This window comes from Amborella trichopoda, chromosome 1 (genome assembly GCF_054954075.1).
Source record: "Amborella trichopoda isolate Santa Cruz 75 chromosome 1, AtrichopodaSantaCruz75HAP2 v2.0, whole genome shotgun sequence".
NCBI lineage: Eukaryota > Viridiplantae > Streptophyta > Magnoliopsida > Amborellales > Amborellaceae > Amborella > Amborella trichopoda.
Genome location: NC_142336.1, coordinates 60,709,316 through 60,715,931, shown reverse-complemented (window position 1 = coordinate 60,715,931; position 6,616 = coordinate 60,709,316). Strand labels below are relative to the sequence as shown.

At 37.5% G+C, this 6,616-nt stretch overlaps 1 pseudogene across 1 annotated transcript; it reads left to right on the top strand.

Moving 5' to 3' along the window:
- Nucleotides 1-155: 155 nt before the first annotated feature.
- Nucleotides 156-4,984, top strand: LOC18440514 (tubulin beta-8 chain pseudogene; annotated as a pseudogene). Its single transcript, XR_016040590.1, has 3 exons — nt 156-411; nt 2,429-2,661; nt 4,213-4,984. The product of XR_016040590.1 is annotated as a tubulin beta-8 chain pseudogene (transcript).
- The last annotated feature ends 1,632 nt before the right edge of the window (nt 4,985-6,616 follow it).

Genomic DNA, 6,616 nt, shown 5'->3' with positions numbered 1-6,616 from the left:
TTCAAGGAGTACCTAAAATGAAAATCTGCACATTCAAGGTGGCTAGTGTGGTTACCAGATCGGTGCTAAGTTATGGGAAGTTGTTTGTACAGAGCATGGTATTGATTCAACTGGTTGCTACATGGAGACTCAAATCTGCGACTCGAGAGAGTGAATTTTACTATAATTAAGTGAGTTGTGGAAGGTTTGTTCCGAGGGCTGTGCTCATGGATCTGGAACCAGGGACCATGGATAGTGTGCGATCTGGGCCTTATGGCCAAATTTTCAGGGCTGATAACTTTGTTTTTGCGCAATCTGGTGCTGAAAACAACTGGGCGACGGGCCATTACACTGGAGGAGCAGAGCTTATTGACTCTGTCCCTGTCCTGGACGTTGCGATGAAGGAGGCTGAGAACTGAGATTTATTGCAAGGCGAGTTATCTTGTGTATTATATTTCTCATTTTTATAGTTTTTTGTTATGATTTGCTTTCCTTTTGTTGTTCTGAGGGATTTCTGCCACTTTTTGCTTCTTATTGTTTGTTTCATGTTCTGTAACATTTCGTATTCCTGATTTTCCATGGCATGGGGGTACTTTACTCTGGTTTGAATTTTTGTGTGATGATTTTTCTAGTTTTTTTACTAGGAAAATGTTCTGAGATTATGCACATTTCTTCTTCCAGTTTAAATTTTTCATTTATTTTTCATGGTTCTGCGCATGTTTGTTTTCTTGGTCTACTTTCTGGCTCCGCCATTTTTAATCTGCACCCAATATAGTTACTTGTCTGCATTTTTTTGTGATCAACTTCCTTGGTTTTCCTCTATTTTCCTTTTTTTTGTTATTGATATATTCTGGTTTTCCTCTATTTTCCTTTCTTTTGTTATTGATATATTCTTCTTGATTGATCTGTGCACTATTTTCTGCATGCTTTTGCTCGTTGATCTGGTTGTTTTGTTGTTGAACATTTGCATTTTAGTAGCAAATGGTCATTATTAAGCATAAATTTCTTTTTGTAATGTCAAAATTTACTTGCTCAATGCAAATGATTTATTTTTATTTGGTAAATGTGTCTTGTATACCTTATTTTTCTGGGATTGTTATGGATTATTTAACAAGCTCCTGTACCATTTTGTATTTTTCTAGGTAGTTGATAATTTTCTTTTTTACTTCTTTAACCAATTTTCTCTACTACTCCAATGGCCTTCCAGAACTTCTGATCTCTAGATTTTTATTATTCTAGTTGATCCCTATTCTCTTGAAATTTTCCCTTCATGATTTTCTTCCCAATGCATATTAAGCAATTTGTTTATTTTTTGTGATTCCCAATCTTTCCCACATTGAGAACTTACTTGTTCTTTGTGTTCAATGTATATTAAGAAGAATGATCAGAACAAATATATCCCTGATATTTTAAGGGTATGAGGGAGTACATTAACCACCTTTTCTTGCACTGTAAATTTGTGGAAAAACTATGGTGTCGAGCCTGCAACAATCAGTATTATAATGACTCCTACCTAGAACTGTAATTCAGCTTCTAGAAGAACGGATGAGACTTCCCATGCGTAAAATCAGGATTGTATAATGGCACCTTTTCGCTGGCTGCTTTACTATGGCATCTTTGGAGGAAGGGAAGCCGAAGGACCTGGGTTTATACAAAGTATTGATATTCTTAAAGCCAAGTAGTAGCCTCTGTGAGCCAAAAGAAAGAATTTATAGTTGGAATTTCTGTTATGTTTTTTTTGGGTGTTAACAGGTGACTTTGAGCAATGCATAATAGAATTACAACATATAGGAGAGGCAGTCCAAGAATGTTTACACAAATTTCTCGAAACATAAAACTAAAATCTATTAACTTCTAGCATTCTTTTGGACAGTCCTTTGGGTAAATGTCGACTTCCACATTAGATTCCTTATAAACATCGTTGAATTGCACTTCCCTCCCACCTAATGGTGTTCAAAAAGCCCCTTTCAACATGAACCATACTACGATTGGCTGGGAGAAGTTTTGAGTCCCTCAACGAACACCCTCACCTCACCATCATTAGCTGTAGTTCTACACCATCCTCAAAAAAGGTTAAAAGGAGAGTTCCATTATGGTCCTTCACAATTCCACCATAACATGCAGGATAGGATTTCCCAAAGAACAACCATGAACATTAGTTTGATTGAGCCTTCAGATGGTGGTAACCATTTGCCAACCCTGCTGTTTTTTCTTGTCTTCAATTTGAGGACCTCCCTGAAACTATAAAGGATGTCATTCCTCAAGATGCCACTGTTGTCGTTAGAGATACTATTGCTAATTCTAATAAGCCATTTGTGTTCTTTTATATTTTAGATCTTTACTTCGTTTCTCTCAACGAGTGCCTCACAGCTCTCTACTTTTGTAGTGCCTCTAGCAAATGTTGTTAATGGACATCCTATACTGATATGGTTGTGCAAACATATAACAGGTTTCCAAGTTTGCCACTCTCTAGGTGGAGGAACTGGCTCTGGAATGGGCATCTTATTAATCTCTAAGATTAGGGAGGTGTACCCAGACAGGATGATGCTTTCCTTCTCTATGTTCCCATCACAAAAGGTCTCAGACACTGTTGTCGAGCCATATGTTCCCATCACCAAGTCTCAGACACTATTGTCGAGCCATACAGTGCCACTCTCTCTGTACACCAGCTTGTGGAGAATGTAGATGGGTGCATGGTCCTCAACAATGAAGGTCTCTATGATATCTATTTTCAGGAACATCAAGCTCACCACTCCTAGTTGTAAGTGACACTTTGTTTTGCTATTAGTTTTCTTTTATAATGCTCATGTTATTATTGTATATTGTTTACTTAATAGGTTTCAAGCATTGCTACCTTTTTTTTGTTTTAAAAATTGGCAACCCGATCTGGAATCGGGCCATCCAGATCGCGTATCGGCTGGACCGTTCCGGATCACCAATTTGCTACAGTAAGTTATGCATGGTTGATCCGGATCGGGTATCAACTGGACCGTTCCGGATCCAGCCAACTGATTTGCTGCAGTAAACAATTCGATTTGCTACACTAAACAGTACATTTTTTTTTATTTTTTTTGTACTTGTTTAGAAGGGTAGCTCAGGAATTTTTTTTCAAAATTGAGGGCCTATGTTGCCCACATTTCTTGCCTTTGTCAGTTGTCATTGTGTGTCAAACACGTCCCACTCATGCAATCATTAAGGTGCACGCGCCACAAACCTTTTATAATAATGAATTCGCCTTTAAAGCTTCGATGTGGGATAATTCAACGCACACCCTTTGCAGTGCACAGCGACTTTTTAAACCCTTTTATATCATCATACAGTGTGCGTTGAAAATACGTGAGTGCGAACATCATTAAAGTAAATTAAATAATTTATAAATAGCGCTCTCTCTCTCATATGTACAATGATGTATAAATTAAATGCTCTATAAATAGATCTCTCTCTTATACAAGGACGTCTATCAAATGAAATGGTCTATATAATTCTTTTTAAGATTAATTATATTTATTTATTTTTAAGATTAATTATATGTATTTCTTTTTTATAATATACAAACATAAAGTACATATAATTAATCTTTAATTACATATAATTATAAAAATAAAATTCCATGTAATAATTTAATGTTAACATAAGTTCATACAGGGAAAGAACTTCTCAATATTTGCATATTGATGAAAAAAATGAAAGTTAATAATGTAGTACCCCCATTTCTTTTGGATTCCTAAAAAAAACATTTATAATGATTTTTAATAATTTTTTTGGATTTTTTATTGCTGAATTCGGCCAATTCTCGATCCGAACCGCCGATTCACCGATCCGGATGGGTTTTTGGGTTGTCTGATCCGCACCGATCCGTTTTTTAAACTGGATTATGCTTCTTTCTTCATTTTGTGCTTTCCAAAATATTTTTATGTGTGGGTCATGATGGATGTCATAGTCTGATTTCCTCCTTTGTTTCTACATTTTTGGAATCAAAATTTTCATTCTTGAGATCAAAACCTACTTCCTTTTCCAATCATAATTCCTGAATATTACTTGCCCTTGTTCTGTGTTTTCTTTCTTGGGGTTGTATTTTCACTTTTAATGGACAAGACTAAAGATCAAAACCTACTTTCTTGTTATTTCCATTGGTTAATCCATGCACAATTCATTTTGTTTTCTTTTTTTTTATGCAATGTTCATTCTCATTCTTAGTAATGAAGCCCTCTCTCTCTCTCTCTCTTTTCGTAGTTGGAGAACCACCTGATCTCAGCCACCATGTTTGGTGTGACTCGCTGCCGTTTCCCTGGGTAGCTTACTTTCGACCTGCACAAGCTTACTGTGAACCTCATCCTCTTCCCTCGTCTCCATTTCTTCATGGTTGGCTTCACCCGCCTCACCTCTCGTGGTTCCCAGCGGTACGAGCCCTCACTGTCCCTGAACTAACCCAATAAATGTGGGGTGCCAAGAACATGATGTGTGCTGCTGACCCTGCCATGGGCGATATCTAACCTCCTCTGCTATGTTTAGAGGCAAAATGTCCACTAAAGAAGTCGATGAGCAAACGATCAAGGTTCAAAACAAGAACTCATCTTACTTTGTTGAGTGGATCCCTAACAATGTGATATCAACTGTTTGTGATATCCCACCACCTGGGTTGCAGATGGCGTCAACTTTTATTGGGAATTCTACTTCGATTCAGGAGATGTTTAGGGGAGTAGTAAGCAGTTCACTGCCATGTTTAGGAGGAAGGCTTTCTTGCATGGGTATACTGGTGAGGGAATGGATGAAATGGAGTTTACTGAGGCTGAGAGCAATATGAACGATTTGGTGTCTGAGTATCAGCAATATCAAGACAATTGCGGATGATGAGGAGCCCCAAGAGGCCTAGTGAGATAGAGAAAGCGGGACTTGAATGTAAGTTGTTTCCCTTGCTCTCTCTCTCTCTCTTTCTCTCTCTCTCTCTCTCCATATCTCATCATACTATTTGGGATTGAGTGGAACATCCAGTTGATGAGGTTGCTGCTTGAACTTTGAAGATTTACATCGTTTTGTTGGGTTTTTTATAGTTGTACACTCAGTAGTTTAATTGTTTTGTTCTTATTCTGTATTTCCTTTTCGGGAGTTATGGTTGTTTGGGCTGATACTGTTACACTGTTAATTTGGGGCTGAACCTGTTGGTTTTAGTCTTTTTGCTTTTCCTTAGTATGGGTATGTTGAATGTATATGTTAAGTTTTACTTGCTTCTCTCTCTCTATGCGTGTGCTTATGTGAATTGGGAACTAAACAATGGTTCTCTTTTCGCCATACTCCTTCCCCCCTCTTTTTATGGTGATAATCTTCCTCCTGCCTTTCTTCTTGGATATGCTAAATACTTGCAAAAATTGTGTAGTTACCTTGAAGAAATATGAACTTTCTCATGTGTTGAATTTGTGCAAAGGTTTTCAATATTAGTACCAATTCTTATTGAAATGAAGCCACGTACATGGCTTCTTCTCTCTTGTACGAAAACCAGAAGCCCTAATGGCTATGGCTTCTTTTCTCTCCAACAGTTCTCTCTCTCAAACTCTACAAATGGACATGGCTTCTTCTCTCTTATCCGTTTCAACACTTCCTTTCCTCCTGCCTTTCCCCATCTTCCCCCCTCTTTTATGGTTTTCAATATTAGTACCAATTCTCATTGAAATGAACGATTATGTATGTGATACTCTCCGAAGAAGCCATGGCCAATTGTACAGTTAGAAATAGAGAAACGTTGGAGAAGAAAATAAGCCATGGCCATTAGGGTTTCTGGCTTTCATATAAGAGAGAAGAAGCCATGGCCAAATGGGAAGAAACGGATAATTTAATAATGAGCGAGGCAATCGGAAGCCCCTGTTTTCCAAATCAGGGAGTGTGCATTGATGGTTGCAGTCCAATGTCAATAAATAGGGCTGCAGCCTTATAGAAACTTCATCCTTTAGGGATAGGGTGGCAATGCACCCGGACCCAATACGGGTCCGGGTATGCGTTCAACGTTTGGACCTGATAGATGTGTCCAAAACTTGGACTCAAATACTATTCAAGTTTGGGTTCAAGTCCAATCGGATCTAACCTGTACTTGATTTATTGTCACCTCTACCTAGGGATGAGAACCATCGGTGGATTTTTTGGAGTACAAAGTATTTATACCCACGATGCCACTAGGCTCCAAACTAATTATCTTTTTTAAATATTTTGAGAGTTGTAGCCAACCCTAATTAAGTGGGAAAATGTTAAAATGATGATGAACTATTTTGACAGTTGTGGTCTCCCATTTTACTATATTAATTATCACACCTTTAGTTAAACTATAAATCTTTTTGTTTTTTTTTCTCACTACTTCTAACTATATCTTTTTTAGCCTATTTTTTGTTTTTTTTAACATTCAACTTGAACCAACTCGTACTTCCTAACTAATATTGTATTAGGTCTGCGTTGCATATAACTAACTCATCTAAGTTTACTTTCACTTATCTTATTGCATATTGGAGCCACATCTAAGTTCTCATGAATATACTCATTTCGAATTATATCCCTTCTTGTCTTGTCATTCATCTGTCTCAACATCTTCAGCTCTGCTTCACTCTCCTATGGGTATGTTGTTTTTTTTTACCGTCCACCATTCTATCCCAGA